Source organism: Pteronotus mesoamericanus, unplaced genomic scaffold (assembly GCF_021234165.1).
Source record: "Pteronotus mesoamericanus isolate MK-2021 breed Mesoamerican mustached bat unplaced genomic scaffold, CSHL_Meso_final contig_20, whole genome shotgun sequence".
Taxonomy (NCBI): Eukaryota; Metazoa; Chordata; class Mammalia; order Chiroptera; family Mormoopidae; genus Pteronotus; species Pteronotus mesoamericanus.
Genome location: NW_026555085.1, coordinates 59,934,734 through 59,950,799, shown reverse-complemented (window position 1 = coordinate 59,950,799; position 16,066 = coordinate 59,934,734). Strand labels below are relative to the sequence as shown.

General features: G+C 43.0%; 1 pseudogene; it reads right to left on the bottom strand.

Annotated features, from left to right (window-relative positions):
• Positions 1–361: 361 nt before the first annotated feature.
• LOC129066902 (piezo-type mechanosensitive ion channel component 1-like) lies at positions 362–3,635 on the bottom strand (annotated as a pseudogene).
• Positions 3,636–16,066: the final 12,431 nt, after the last annotated feature.

Genomic DNA, 16,066 nt, shown 5'->3' with positions numbered 1-16,066 from the left:
TCGCCCAGCTCCTCGGTCCCAGCCCGCTGGACAGTTTGCTCGGCGCGTCGCAGGCCTGGGCGGGACCTTCAGCACCGCCTGGCTTCCCTGAGCGCCCAGCACCCTCTGCTCCAGTGCCCCTCCCACCTTGAGATCTCGCGGGATAAGGCAGTGATTGGCGTGCAGCCTGTGCCGTGCCTGCCCCAGCGCAGGCGGTTATTGCACAGGGCTCGGCCCTCGGTGTCTCGGGGCTGTGATCAACCCCCCGGTTCTCCAGGCCTCCCTCTGGTCCACCCACTGGTTTAGGACAGCTCGTGCCACCGCGGCGGCCTTAGCACTGTCTGGGCGTTGCTCACCCATGCCATCTGGTATGCCATGCCATCTAGAAGACTCTCTCTGTGGGTGTTCTGGGGTCCTCGGGCCGGACTTCCATCTCCCCATCACTGTTGAACTCAGATAGGAAATAGCCCCGGAATGGATGACTGTGGTGTGGTCCAGCTAGGGCCACCACCACAGTCCCTGTGGCGGGAGGAGCCCCTTGGACTGCAGGGCTCTGTCTCCTGGCTAGGGTCCAGGGGGTGTTGAAGGCCCTGCCTGTGCTTCTCCTTCTTGGCGCGGAGGAGCTCCATCTGTCTTTTCAGCTGGGCCCGGGACTTCTCAGCTTTAATGGGGGAGGTCGATGCTGTTGAGGGTGACACCGTTGCAGAGAGCGAAGCACCTCCGGGCCTGAAGGGCAGAGGCCTGGAGTTCGGCTCTGATGTGCAGGAAGTCACAGCCGAGGAGCCGAGGAAGACAGGAAGACTCCAAAAACAGGAAGCAGCCACTGTCTGGGAGAATGTTGGCTCCCGAACCGGCAGCGGGCAGTCCTGTCCTTGCCCAGCATCTCCTTGAGGTCATAGTAGCTTTTGCTTATGCACATGAGGCTGAAAAGCTGGATGGCTCATTAGAAGTCACTCTGCATTTAGTCTATGAAGATGTGGGACAGTAGCAAGAGCATGTTGTAGGAGATGATGACGGTGATGCCGCAGAGAATGCAGCAGCCCTCTGCATGATATGGGTACACACGTCTTTCCGTAGCAGGGTTGTGCCAAAGAGCAGCAGGTAGAAGCAGGCCAGCAAGAAGCCCAAACTGAAGATGCCAAAGTGGGTGGCTCTGTTGACAGATTACCACCACTGGCACCTTTTAGAAATAGTGAATGATGTTCACCTTTGGCATGTCAAGGTAGGACCTGCAGTGAATGAAGTTGGGCACAGAGTTGGGCTCCCCTGCCCTCCAGACTCCAAGCGGTTGGTGTTGATGCTGGCCACACAGCGCCACCCTCAGTGTGCTTGGCAGAGAACAGCTGCCACCACCTAAAGGATCAGAGCAGCAGAGGAAGTCACTGATGAAGTTGGTGGAGTCGGGGTCCCTGAAGTCAGGTAGGTACAACCACTTGATGAGTGTGGAGTTCCTGGGGATGGTCTGGTTCCAATGCCAAGGATAGTCTGTGCGCAGGGCAGGCCTGATGCCCAGGCACAGCAGGTCCTGGTACAGGAGGAAGAGCACTAGGAGGAGGCAGATGGGCCAGAGGTAGGGGATGGCCCACAGCATCCGTGGGTGAGGATGGCCATCGGCCAGCAGCTGTGTAGCATGATTATTAAGTTCATGAGCTGCCCAATCATGTCCATGACTGTCAGGAAGATCTCCAGCCCAAATCGTGGAGGAACCTGGAAAAGCTGAGCAGGTCTCAGTCCACCTCCTGGCAGCACTGTCAGCACAGACAGCCTGGGTGGGCAGTGCGGCCAGCAGGTGCTGTATGGGTAGAGGTGCCATTGGCACCGGTACACCATGGCCTTGCACAGCAGCAGCAGCGGCAGCATCTGTAGGTGGTTCTGGATGTAGCCCAGGTTTGAGAAGCTTCTACACCCCAGACCAGTTGATGGGACTCCAGTATTGCAAGGACTGGTTTATCTCCATGTTCTGCTGGTTGGTGTTATTGGGAGGGGCTCATTGCAGTTGCTGGAGTACTCAGGGGCTGAGGGTCTCGAGCTGGTAGAGCACCTTGCACACAGTGATGATGCAGGTCCACAGGGTGGACAGACAGGAGGCCATGGGGGGAATGTGGAGGGAGGGTTCACAGCAGGACCAGCAGATGATTTACCAACACTTTCTTTGAGGCCACCCAGATAGTATACATACAGGGCCTCCGGTCTGAAGATGTGCAGCTCCCACAGGTGCTGCATGAACCACTGCATGTGAAAGTGAGGACGTCCCAGAAGCCAGCAGCCAGATCTGGCAGCTGCTCAACCACCAGGCCCCGCTTGTTGACTGCGGCTTCTGGGACCCGTGTGGCCTGGCATGGGGCAGCTGTGCTCAGCCCATCATCTCTGGGGGCCTCCTCCTCCTGCTGCTGCTGTAGCAGTGGGGTTTCGCTCACCACAGTACTGTCTAGAATGGGCAGTGGCACTGTGTGAGCCCAGAGTGGGAAGTGGCACTGGGCAGAGGTGGGGATGAGGCATGTGCCCCAGGTTGGTGAGGCATGAAGAGCTGGTGGAAGTAGTGCAACTGCAGGATGCAGGTCAACAGGAAGAAGCCCCAGGAGAGGATGCTAGGGGAAGAGCTCAGACAGGCTGAACTGCTCCAGGCCCAGGTCTCCCAGCTCTCATCAGCCAAGTGCATTAGATTGTGCCAGGCCATGAGGAAGTCCTGGAACCGGAAGGGATAGATGGCAGTGAGCACCAGCATGGTGTAAGCCACCATCGGCCACCAGAATACCTCAAGCAGCTTCCTCCATAGGCTGTAGTAGACCTGGAAGAGGGTGAGGTAGAGCAGGAAGAGGAACATCTCAACAGTCTTGTAGAGGATGAGGCTGCCAGTGAAGCTGACGACCAGGAACATGTCAGCGCTCGCGTAGATCCAGTCCCTGGTGTGGACACCCGCAAGTGGGTCCCCCAGGCTCCGGAGCAGTGTCTGCATCTGTGTGGGTTCTGTGTCTGCCACTGTGACCTCCATCAGTGCAGCGCGGGCCTTCACCTTCTTTAGCAGCTTCTCCTTGACAAACTGGTGTAGCAGGAGCCAGAAGGCCAAAGTGTGCAGAAACACGGCACTGAGGTCTGAGCAGGCTAGTGGGTGTGCTGCAGCCCCAGCTGGTGAGGGCTGATGGAGCCCAGGGTGGCGGGCACCTGGGGATGCAGGTCCATAGCCCCCATGTAGCGCAGGCCGCATAACAGCAGCCTGTAGAGCAGGACGGAGGGTGAGCGGAGCATAGCCAGCTGGTGGCAGCTGCATAGAGGGAGGACAGAAGAGAAGAATGCAAGTCAGCTGTGGAAGGTGATGCTCCACGCTGTCATGGCGATCAGGGCACACACAGGGACCCGGTCCATGATCATGTGGCCTAGGTTGTGCAGTGATGTCTGCCCAGGCTTAGGCAGCCTGGGGCGCGGGGGCCACTGCCGGACAGGACTGTGGCCAGTCAGGTCATGTATTTATTGGCTTCTGGGTCAGGCACTGTGTGTGTAGGCTTCATATGGTGGGCAGCCCCTGCCTCCTCAGAACCGCAGACCTGGCTGGCCCTGCCGCCACTGGTCAACCTTGGTCAGCACCACCTCCCATTCCTCGCTCCGCTCCTGGCTGCTTCTTCTTTCTGTGCCAAGGGGTGGTATGTATGGAGCTTTAGGAGTGAGGTTCAGAAGCTCGACTCTAAGACCACTGAAGTCTGGGAGCAGGTCTTCCAGAGGCTGCAGTTCAAGGTTGTGTATCTAGAGCGGAGGAACCTGGAGGAAGTCGGTGCCTCAGCCCTCCCTGCCGTGGTGGAGTACTAAGAGTCACCACCCCTTTGCCCCACATCTCCTACTGCAAGCGCGTGGGCGCTGCGGGCCAGCAGGCTGCTGCCCAGGACCGGGGAGGCACACCTGTCATGTACTAATGCAGGGGTCCTAAAACGAGCTCAGGGAGGACAGGAACATCCCGTGAAGTGGAAGGGCTCACTTGATGTTCATTTTCAGTGTGTGACTACAGACAGATCCTTTTGACCTTTTGGGTTTTAAGCAGGAGGCACCAGAAAAGTTACCACAGGGATAACTGGCTGTGGTGGCCACATGTTCATAGTGAGGTTGCTTTGTGACCCTTCGATGTTGGTTCTTATTATCATTGTGAAGCAGGATTCATCAAGCATTGGATTGTTCGTCCACTAATAGGGAATGTGATTTGGGATTAGGCCGTAGTTGGGACAGGTTAACTTTGCCCTACTGATGATGTCTTGTTGCCATGGTAATCCTTCTCAGTACAAGAGGAAACACCTTGTCATTTTAAATAATCACAATTCTGGAATTCACTTTAACTTCAGAGAGGTGTTCTGAGCTTCACCCATAGGAATTCGATTTTGTTAATGCTATTTGAATGAAAAGTTTAACAACAAACTTACTACGGTATTATTGAATATCCAGAATTTTGCTCTTAGAAGGATTTTCTAGATTATCTGGCCTGGGGATTAAGCAGCAGCCACTCAGTGCCAATCAATTATTGCTGGACTGGAATGAGTGCTCAATGATCCTAGATCTTCCAACTTTAAAAAAACAAAATTGGAAATTTGGATATTTATGGAATATAGCCGTAATTTTAAATGGCAGCAATGAACACAAAACTCTAAAAACTCTGGTAAGGTAGAAGTCCCTGCTCTTTTAGTTTGGTTGCACCCTGCTCTGTCCTCAGCATTCTGCAGATTGCTGACGATGTTCAAGTGTTTACTTAAAGGAATTATCAGAGACTGGAGGTCTTGCTAGCTCTTAAGACTGACACAGACAAGAAAAATGTTATTAGCTTCAGCCTTTTAATATAAATATTGGCTATTTGGAACCAGATGGGTATTAAGAAGTCATGCCAGTGAACTTTCTTTCTTCCTTAAGCTTTCACACTTGATTAACAAGTCATTTATAAAGTTGGATCTTCAAAGACACTTTATGTTAGCCTTGGGAGTTGTCCCTTCTGCTCAGCTAGTACTTGACGACATGCTTTAAAATCAAGCCTCTATTCTCCTGTTCAGCTCAAGTGTTAAGGATTGGTATATTTTGAAAGTCAGGCTCTCATAGAGAAGCATCCTGGGCAATTTGACATTCAAGGAGAATGGTCTGGGAAACTTGCCCATGGAGAATCCAGCACCATCACTCAAAGCAAACCTCTCAATATATTTAAAGCCACCCTTGGAAGGGACTAAAGATACTCACATTTTAAAAATTTAGAATGGGTGCCATATTCTGGGGAGATAGAGATGGACTACTTTTTTTGATCTTTTTCTCCTTGGCTGATTTGGGGATTTTATTTCCATATTCAGAAAAAGAGCTGATTATACATTCTGCTCCCTGAAATACTTTGGGCGCTTTCCAGATGATCGCCATGGTCCTTAGTTTCCCAGTACCTTTCTTAAGATTTCCTTCCTGTGAAGCTGTCTCGGGGTGGAAGAACGAAGCCCCTGGTGAAAGGCTGATTTTCTGGTGTGTGGTGGATTAGTCTTTTTCAGATCTCAGGAAAAGGCAAAGGGAAGCAGGTTCCTAACACTTCTGTTTTCTACCTATAACCATTTCGAATTAGAAGGCTTTGAACCAACACAGCTGGATGTCTAAATACGTTGTGCCAAGTAAGATGATCCTCTTTAAAAACAGGACCATGTAATGGTACACATGAAAATCTTGAACATTCAGCACGGGACTGCCTGATGCTGGAGAACTCTAATAAATGCAGTATAAGAATCTCTCTTCCAAAAGATGCAAGTGCTCTTGTGCCCCTGGTGACTTCTTTTTTTTCTTTAATTTCATTTAGGCAAAATAGATTTCTTTCGTCCTTAATGAATAGCAATTAAAATATACATTTTATATACTGATAGGTGGCTATGCGATGCTTCTGAAAATTAGCCACTAGAAAGTACCTTTCATGAGTGAAGCCACATTTTGGCAGTTGGACTTAGCTTAGAAGTGAGACTGTCCTAAACTAGCTTTCAGCATCACAAATTAATTGCATGTGGAAACCCACCAAATGGCATTAAATGGAGCATGGTGTAAATGCCTGAAATGCACATCACATTGCAGAGATGGCTGGACTTTCTGATAAGCAGTGAGTCCAGAGGCTAGACATATGGTGGTGGTGTTTATGCAAAACTCATTGTCAAATTTCAGCATATAGGAAAATAATGATTGTTGTTTTCTTTTGCTGCCATTTCTGCCAGAAGCAGATTATTGTCTACTCTGCTGTCAAAATTATGTTAAATAATGATAATAATTAAAAAAATAAGCTTCATAGTTTTCCAAATGTTCCATTCCCAGTTGGTTGCTCTCAAGGAATTTGGCTTATGACCCCTGCTTCAGGATGCTGCGGTTTCTCCTGCTTGTAGGTAAGAGCTGTTCAAAGGGTGAAGTAGGGGCTTGTGTGCTTTTCAGATTCTGACTTCCCATTTACTACTTGCTTTTATAAAAAAGAGGATGCTGTATTTCTTTCTCTTCTGAAAGTAATTTATTCAATTTCGACTTGCTTTCTAGTTTTCACTAATATTTATTATTTTGAAGGTGTTCATAATGATCATATTCTTCATTTTACTTTTATAAATTTGAAGGTCTGTGACTTCAAATTATTATTATCCCTTTATCAATTGTAAATATCTTTTATGTGTTTAATCTATTGATGCTTCAAAATACTTAAATTGATGCAGTTAGTATATATAACAGCGGTTTAAGTCTGCCATGGTCATTCCGTTGGAAATATTCTGAATGTGAAGTTGAAAAGGGAATAGTGATTTGATCCACATTTATCTACTCAGGCCAAGATCTATAGGTTAGAGTGGGAATGAGGTGCTCGTGTTTATTCATTTCCCTGCTATCTGGAAAACTTCCTCTACTATTTCTTTGTATATCTGTCAGATACTGCTTATCCTTCAAAGATCTTGGTATAGGTAGAATGAATTATGTGTTCTACAAGCTCCTTACATTGATGCAGGCTGAAAAGCTTCTTTCATGCAATGTTTCTTTAAATATGGGAAGTTTGCAATGGACCACCTTGGGACCATGCTTTCAGTAACATGTTGAAGAGATTTTTCCCAAATTGCTACTCTCAGCAAACCCAGACCTGCATTAATGGAGACGGTACAAAGCAATTTATGTCCATGGGAAAAAAAATCTAAATTTTACTGAAATCACTCTATTGTTCACTGACAAAAAAAGGAGACAGTAATTTTGAAGGCCTCTTTCAGTTGCTGAACTGCCATGTGGCTGAAATGTCCTGGTCTACTGTGAGTGGATCTCTGTCCAAAGGATGAAATCTTGTTGTTGCTTATAGTTATAAGTTTTTGTTCTTTCATAATAAATCTCACTCAAAGACATTTCTTTCCTGTAAATTTGTTTCCACCGAAGTGCTCGTAAACAGTATCTGCTTCCATTACCGGTGGTAGACCAAGTTCAAGCATCTTGTAGAGTAAGCATATGCACTAAGAATCAATATGTGTTTTATTAGCACAAAGAGACTCATTGGATTGATTTTTTTTCTTTTTGCCTTTATGGGTACTTGCTATAAAAAGGTAAATTAAAAAGTTAACCATCTGCTACCTTACTTTTCATTTAAAATCTTTTATTTGATTACTATTTTCAGGTAATCAATGCTTTCTATTTTGCTATTATGCTGGCTAGAGGATGAAGGTGGTTTTAATTTATAGCTTTTATTTATCTAACCGTATTGTCAGAGTCACAATCTTTATGCATCCTATTAGTAGTCTGGAAAATATTTCTTACTACATCGAAACAGAACAAAATTCAATTTAGAAATATAATTTCCTGCCATGGAGACACTTGATAACGGGTGTGTGGTGGGGGGGGAGATTAATGGAACCCAGTGACAGAAACTTGATTTAAACCAGGAGATTAATACTGCTTTATCAGCCCACACTGCAAGCGAATTGGCTCTGAAAGAAAAAAAAAATCTGTTTGAAGTTGCTGAGTTGTCGGCTTGTTGGTTGGAAAAAGGTCTCTGGACATTTATTTTGTTATTGCTGAGTATTTGCTGCATGCTTGTCTACTTGACAACATAGGAACAAACCTGCACACAACACCAGACTTGCTTATTTTACAGTAGTAACATGTTTCTTATTATTCCTTTTGATCCCACAGGAAGCTTGAATGCTGTTGAGGTCAGCTTCTGACTTAAGGGGATTACACTCAGTAAATCATGTCAGAATTAACGAATAGAATTGCGCTGACACTCCAGTTTGGTCGGATTTAAGTAGAATGGTTAAATGGTATTTTTAATTGCAAAGCTCCTGCCCCTAAATCCTAATATAAATACTTTTTTCCTATCCTTTACAGAAGTTATTAATTTCCTTTTCCAACTATAAAAGTATGAATCTTCCGGAAGAATTTAAAGCAAATCTGAAGATTACCTCAGTGGGTTGAAATGCCCACTAGATCCATTCTGAAACAAAATATGAAGCCTGGTGAACTGTTAGGATGAGTACCAATGGAACTGGGTTCCAATTTTGATTTTTAAACATTTTTTATTCTGAGTAAAAAGTATTTGAATTGCTGGAATCAAAAATTTTTGAACTGGTGGTTGAGCTGTATGAATTTTTTAAACTTGTATTTGTCTAGTAAGTCCCTCCTGGGAAATAAAAAAGAAATAGGATAAGTTCCTCACCCAGTAGCTTCACAGGAATGACTACATGTTTTACAAAAGCTTGAATTTTTAAATTAATAGCTTACAGATGAATTACTTATTACTGAAGATTTTAACAACTTTTATTTGTTTTTACTAACTTTGATGTCTTGTAGAAGTCGACTGAAAAAATTTGCATTAATTTTATTAACTTCTGTAATAGAAAGAATATTTTGTTAGAAGTCAGAATATCTGGGTTTTACTTTAAGGCCATTTAACAACTTTCTCTGTTCCTCTGGACATCTTTAAATAGGTTTCTGTTTCCAAGAGATCTGAAGAGTGATAATAATATCTGCCTTACTACATCACAGGGTTATTGAGAATATCAAATGAGACCATTTATGCAAAATGCTTAGGTGTATAAAGGACTATAGCAGTATAGGCAATTTTACTTAAAACAAGATTAGTATGTATAGACTACTTTAAATGTATTGCACTTATGATTTTATTGGAGGAAAATGTGTCACTTCACATCTGCCTTTATTTTATGTGGATATAATTGAAACCATCGTTATTTCTTAGATTGACCTACTAAAGTTTGTTTAAATGTTTTTAAATATATGGAGGATAATGACTTATAGTGTACCTCTCTTTGGAATGAAATACATGGAATAAAGGAGTGAAAAAAATTTAGGGCCAATTTGATTTGCTCATGGTGGGCTCTCACTACAGTAAAAAAAAAAAAAAATACTGAATGAATGATAGTGAAAATGGTCAGCCCAGTGGATGTGAGTTCCAAGGGCTCTGGGCCAGGTGCTTTATGGGGCTTTCGTCACCTGTGTGGTTTCTTTTAGCTTCATTAGCTTGTGGACTCTCTTTTGTTTGGTGCTTGAAAAAATTAGATATGCCTGCAAGGGATATTAAAGCCTCCTAACACTTTTTCTCACTGAAGAGACATACCAAACTCCCAGGTAAAGCATCTTAAAGTGGCTAAACATTCACACAGAGGGGAAAGAGTTGCTTTCAGGAATTTAAAATCATTTTCAGGCCATAAGCATTTAGCAGAGAGGGCAAGCTAAAAGAATTTTTAATTTCAATGAACATGAATATGCTTTTATTCCCTCTTATTTCTCTGATCCAGTGAGACCTTCAGTGAATATGCCTCTTTGACCTTTTCCTAGTCATCAAATGACCCTCATCCTGCCTTTTCTCTTTTGCACTTCCTTTTCCAAATGGCCGTTCTTTGGTGCTGCAGTTTAAATTGTGCAGTGCCTACTTCAGACCTTGTCACTTGGGTTAATTTTAATCCCCTCCATTCTGAGTTTGCCAGCCCAAGCGTGCTGACCTCTTGGGAGCCAGTTTGGGTTTTGCCTGGGGTTCATAACATCGCCAAATTTACAAACAATTTATTTTCCTTCCTTGGGGACAAAGTATTGGAGGTTTTCCTCTTTTTCCTCCTGCTCCACCCTCTCTTCTTTAAACTCCCTCTTCTCTGTGCTAAGAGTGACACTTGGGAGCAGGAAAGTCAGGTATGAAGATGACTGACTGAGACAGCTTAGCTGCTGTTATGAGTCTGAGTTGGCAAATCAGACTTGGAGAAACAGACAGGCTTTAATCTTATACTACACTTACTGAGCTTTCTGGAAGAAAACACAGAAGAAAACAGCAAGGAGATGCAGTATCATCAACTGAGGGGGAGGCCCAGCAGCTACCCTAGTATAGCATTTTTCTATCCCCTCATTCATGCAGGGTCAAGGTGTGAGAGCCAAGGCATGTGGGGTCACCTTGTCACAGAGAGGCTGCAGTCCCCTTCCCCCGCTAATCTCATACATGGTTTTCATCAAGCCTGAAGTCTGCATGCCAGCTCACAGATCCCCCAAAGCAGGTCTTTGTTTCACACAATGGAGAGGGAAAGACAACTATTCCCCTCTTATCTTTACTCTTTCCAAGGAAACAGGGCAATGGGGGCCTAGGTCATTCTCAGGCAGGCCTGACATTAACTCGTTATTCACACTCACGTGTGCTGCCATAGAAGTGGTAGCATCACTATGTGCAATGCAAATTCTAAGCTTCATTGTACTACTGGAGTGTAGAGTATCTTTCATTTCAGCATTTACCACTGTATATTTCCTAGGGCAATAATTAGGAAGAGAAAGCCATTAGGTATTCATCCATCCATCTATCCATCCATCCATCCATCCATCCAATGTTGAGTGTATGCTGCATGCCTCACCTGATTTTAGGTACTGAGAAGTGAAAAAATGGACAGGACACAGATCTAACCACTGAACACTTTAGAATCTGGGGTGGGGGCCATTTACATTTAGGACACTACAACACAAATTTCTAGGTTCCCTATAGAACAGAGTGCTGTGGAAACACAGAGAAGAGAGCATGTGAATTTTGCCAATATTTTGTGTCTTATAACCTTATTCAGCCTTTTCTCATAAGCAGGTCTATATAGAATTATAACTGATGTTCATAATGGTTTCTCTGAGATGTTGTAAGATCATAAAGTGCCCTCTGAGTCACTAAAGATAAAAAAGACTTCGGAGTAATATGTATTTTATTCTATTTTAGACCACAAATATTAGGGTGATATTAGTATTCCTCCCAGCACATTAACACAGTATTGTGTGTCTATGAAGTGAATGATAAAGGTTTGTTGAATTAAGTTTAAATAACACCACTAGGAGGCATTTCATGGTATTTAAGACATTAAATAATGGAAAAATAAACCAGAGTATTTCAAATCCAAACTTTTGGAGCTTATGCCTTCCAAGAGTTCATACATGCTAAAAAAACAAAAGTTAGAGAATTACTCAAAATACACTAGATAGGCCATTAGCTGTGGTTCTGTAATAGGCTGTGGGAAGGCGGCATGTTGACATATGTTATATGTCTACCCTTGAAACAGATGTCTACATTACATGGTCTGGATGTCACCATTAGATGTAATTCTAAGACGGGGAGCTGTGGATCTGACCCAGTCATTTTGACTTCACCTAAGATATTTGTTTGTAACATCTACATATTTTTTCCTCATTATCTGAATTAGAAAACTAATTTGTGAGTCTGTTGCCTGTTTGGGGGAGCATCCAAGTTGAATGTTAGCTGAGAGTCTATTCAACACTCAGATTTACTTCTGACAAACAATTTCTGTTTACCTACTATATGCCGGGCACTTCTGCATGAATTATCTAATTTGATTCTTACTGCAAGTTTTTTTTAAATAATTTTTCAGTTTTCAACTGATGAAATTAAGTTCTGAGAAGTTAAATAATGGTTACATAGCTGGAAAATGGCAGAGTTGGAATTTGAACCCTTGTCTTTTGAGTCAAAGTGTAATGTTCTATTCATTATAACACTGTAAGTTAAGAAGGAAAAACAAGAAAAAAATTATGAAACCATTTAGAAATCAGAAGTTAAGATGATATAAAGAAGCCATAAAGTCATAGTAGGGTCTTCTTAGTTCCTCAAACAAAGCAAGTTTGATGTATGTGCCTTGCATTTACCTCTTTATTTTATATTCCAGTGTAATGTTTGCTTTCTTTACTTCAGGTTTCTTAAATTTTATTTTATGTTTACCTCTTAATCTATTTACTATCTGTTTCTGCACTTGGGCTATGAGATTGATGAAACCATTGTCTCTCCAGCATGTATCACAATGATTGCCATGTAACAAACACTTAATAGGTGCTTATAGAACGAATAAATGAGTAAATGAGAGATGACCAATGAAAGACCAAAACCAGATGCCTGTCACTTTTGATCCCAACTGAAAGTCAGAATTGGTGAAATAGGAATTGTTTAAAATGGCTGAGCACACATATTTAATCACCACTCCCTTGCGAAATTCCTCCCCACTAAAATAAAGAGTGAAATGTTTCTTTAACAATGAATAAATCTTCAGGGAAAAGGAGATAAGGTGAAGACATCAGCCCTGAACCCCTGGAAGTTGGAGAGCAGATGGATTGGTTGCAAATGGCAAAGCAGATTTGAGAAATCTGAACCCTGACCCAGAATTGGCAAAGTTAAAAGCGCGATTTGATTAGCACTGCAGAACCCCAAGAAAGCCCCAGAATTGGTGTCACAGGATCTTCTAAAAGGGGAAGGAGTGGAGGGACCAAGAACAGGAGGACTACTTGAAAGTCTGTTTCAGAAGCTGTGTCAGAGAAAGCTGCCGTCCCCAAATCCGATCTCCCTTTCTTTTGGAATAGAACCCCCTCATCACCGAGTTTTAGCTGAGCACGTGCTGCCCTGCTGGCAATTATATTTCTCAGCCTTTCTTGCAGGGAGATATGGCTACATGAATAAATTCTTGCTAATGCGATGTGGTAGGTTAGGTCCTTAGGAAAAAAGCTCATTGCCCTTCAATTTCTCTCTCCTCTATTCCTGTGGGCTGGGATGTGGATATCATGCGAGGGGTTCGTCTTCACCATGGAGATGAAGAGGATCTCCTAGGAGAAGGAGGGCAACAAGTAGAATGCACTTGGATCTTTGGATTGTCTCACTGAGCGAAGTGTACACATCCAGGACCATCTGCCAGCTTCTGAACTTTTTCTTTTTTTTTGAGAGAGAAATAATCTCTTCCTAATTAACTTAAAAACAGATCTTAAGATCTCTCCCACCTGCACAACCTTGGCAGGAGACTGGAGGTTTATTTGTGAAGGTTTATTTATACTAAAAACAGGGAGATCAGTGAATGCGCACGCACTGACAGCTGTGACTCCATTCTCCTCTGTGTCTCCTCCCACTGGCCCCAGAATGTAGAGCCAGGTTGCACCTACTGTATGTTGCTGCGTATAATGCACACTTTTTTGCCCAATTTTTTTTTAAATTTATTTTTTTATAGTTCAAATACAGTTGGCTCTGTTTTCCTACCACCGTTTTCCCCTGCCCCACCTACTCCCACCTCCCACCATCAAACCTGCCCCACTTTGGCTTTGGCCATGGGTCCTTTATGCATGTTCCTTGATTGACCTTCCCCTTCTTTTCCCCATTACCTCCCTCCGTCCCTTCTGGTTACTGTCAGTTTGTTTTTTCTTTCAATGTTGCTGGTTATATTTTTCTTGCTTGTTTGTTTTGTTGGTTAGGTTCCACTTATAGGTGAGATCATATGGTATTTGGCTTTCATTGCCTGGCTTATTTTGCTTAACATAATGCTCTCCAGTTCCATCCATGCTGTCTTGAAGGGTAGGAGTTCCTTCGTTCTTTCTGTTGCATAAGGATGCACATTATACATGGGTAGTACTAATGCCACATCTATATAAATGTTTTTAATTCCTTTATTTATGTTTTGGTGTTAAAAGTGTAATTCTGGAAAGCAATAACGGTATCCAATTGCAAAATAATATCCTGGAACATGATAATCAATTTTGTTTCTAAATATAAATAAATAAATAATTGAATTAAAAAATTGAAAGATTTTTTTTTCCAGAAAGTTTGGGCCAGAAATGTGGATGCACATTATACATGGCAAAATGTGGGGTCTATGAAGGAGAATGAGTTTTCCATGAAAAATTTGACCAATCTAAGAGAAAAGACCTTCATCTTTTGACATTGAGTATTTGCCAGTGAAACAGCCTTGACTGATGACTACACAGAAGAACCAAGTTGCCAGGCCTTACCCTTGTACACAGAGCTTCTAATAAACTTCTTAGTGCAACACTTTTAAATAGAGTCAGAAAACAAGAGGTCTTCAGGCATTTGAGGAAAGCATCTGATAAGGCAGACAGACACAGAAACACCGTAACAAAGCACGTTGGAAGGAATAGGCAGTAGGAAGAAGAAAATATGACCAAAGAAAGTTATTAATATAGTTGGAGGGATGAAAGATGTTGCAGCCGTAGGCAAAAATAGTGGCTATGAAAAAGTAACATTCAGAAAACAATAAGAAAGAGATCTAGAGAAATAAAACACTGAGAGAAGAAATAAAAATTCAGTGGAAGGTCAGGAATATAAAGTTGAAGATATGAGTGAGAATGTAGGCCAAAGTATAATTTTAAATTTTTTCCAGGACAAGAGTTTCCAGAATCAAAGAGCCCATGAACTTGTAGGAGTGTAAACAGATCCAGCGAATTTGGGCAAGAGTTTGGTATTGCTTGTTGGGTAGAAACAAAATTGAGACAGACTGGCGGACACAGAGAGCAGATTGGAGGTTGCCAGCGCGGAGTGAGGTTGGGGGACTGGGAGAAAGAAGTGAAGGCATTACGAAGCATAAGTTGGCAGTTGCGAGACATTCACAGATATGTAAGGAACAACATAAGGAATGCAGTCAATAATATTGTAATAACTATGTATGGTGCCATTTGGGTACTGAAAATACTGGGGGAAACACTTTGTAAACTATATGATTGTCTAATCACTACGTTGTGTACCTGAAGCCGGTACAAAATAACATTGCGAGTAAACTGTAATTGAAAATAAAAATTAAAATAAAAAAGAAAAACATTTCATTAAAGAAAGGAAGTAAGCATACATAAGGGGTATTGTTTTTGTAACAAGACTAATAATCCTATCTGACCATTAAATAATGTGCATGTGTAACTTTATTAAAAATAAAACATAAAGGTGTTATACCAGTTTCTTTCCATAACAATAATAACTGTGTCCTGAGGATTTTCTATCCATTAAGCATGAAAAGTTTTTTTCAGACATTAATTCTAATTTTAACATGAACACTGCAACTGAGCTATTATTATCACCATTTCCAGAGAAGAAAACTACATTTCAAGAGAAATTAAATAACTGTGCCAACACCACATCTCTGTCTGCAGAGTCCACCTTTGTGCTCTAGATCTGCCTTTACTTCTCTGAGGTAGTTAGTGCCCCAGGACCCCCCTGGAGAACTAGCGTATTCCTGGCTGTACGGCAGTCCTGGGCACTGAACCTCCCGTGGCTTTGCTGTGTGACTACATTCGTGATGGTGGCAGCAATAATGGGAAGTTCTGAATTTGATCACAAGAACTGACCCCTTTGTTCACTTCCAGCAACCGGAGGCATTTAGAGGGCTTGTCTGCTGGCCGCTGAAGGAGAGAGAGCCCTTGGATGCCAGGGTCTTTCCGCTCAACACATGCTGAGTTGGACTGGGAATGTGGATGGCAAATGTCAACATGTGGATGAAATATGGCTTTTGATTCTCTTTCTGTGCGCTAGTTTTAGGCTGCTAGGTCCTGTAGAGGCAACTTCTAAATAAACTAGAACTGACAGATAATAAACAATAGCTAGGGCTGTAGCAACAGAAATCGATGCATTTCATGTTCCACATAAGAGAAAATAGTCAAGATGTTTCAAGTCCTTTTAGGGTGATAAATGCAATTTACACAATGAGCAAGAAGCCATGATTGGGAATAGATGGTGTAAGACTCCATCTAGGACATGGAGAAGAAGTGTTTGATGGGGTGATGTTGCTAACCTTAGGCATTGACAGCATCATCGGTTCTGGAAGTTATAAGAAACTTGTGACTGTCAGTCTCAGAG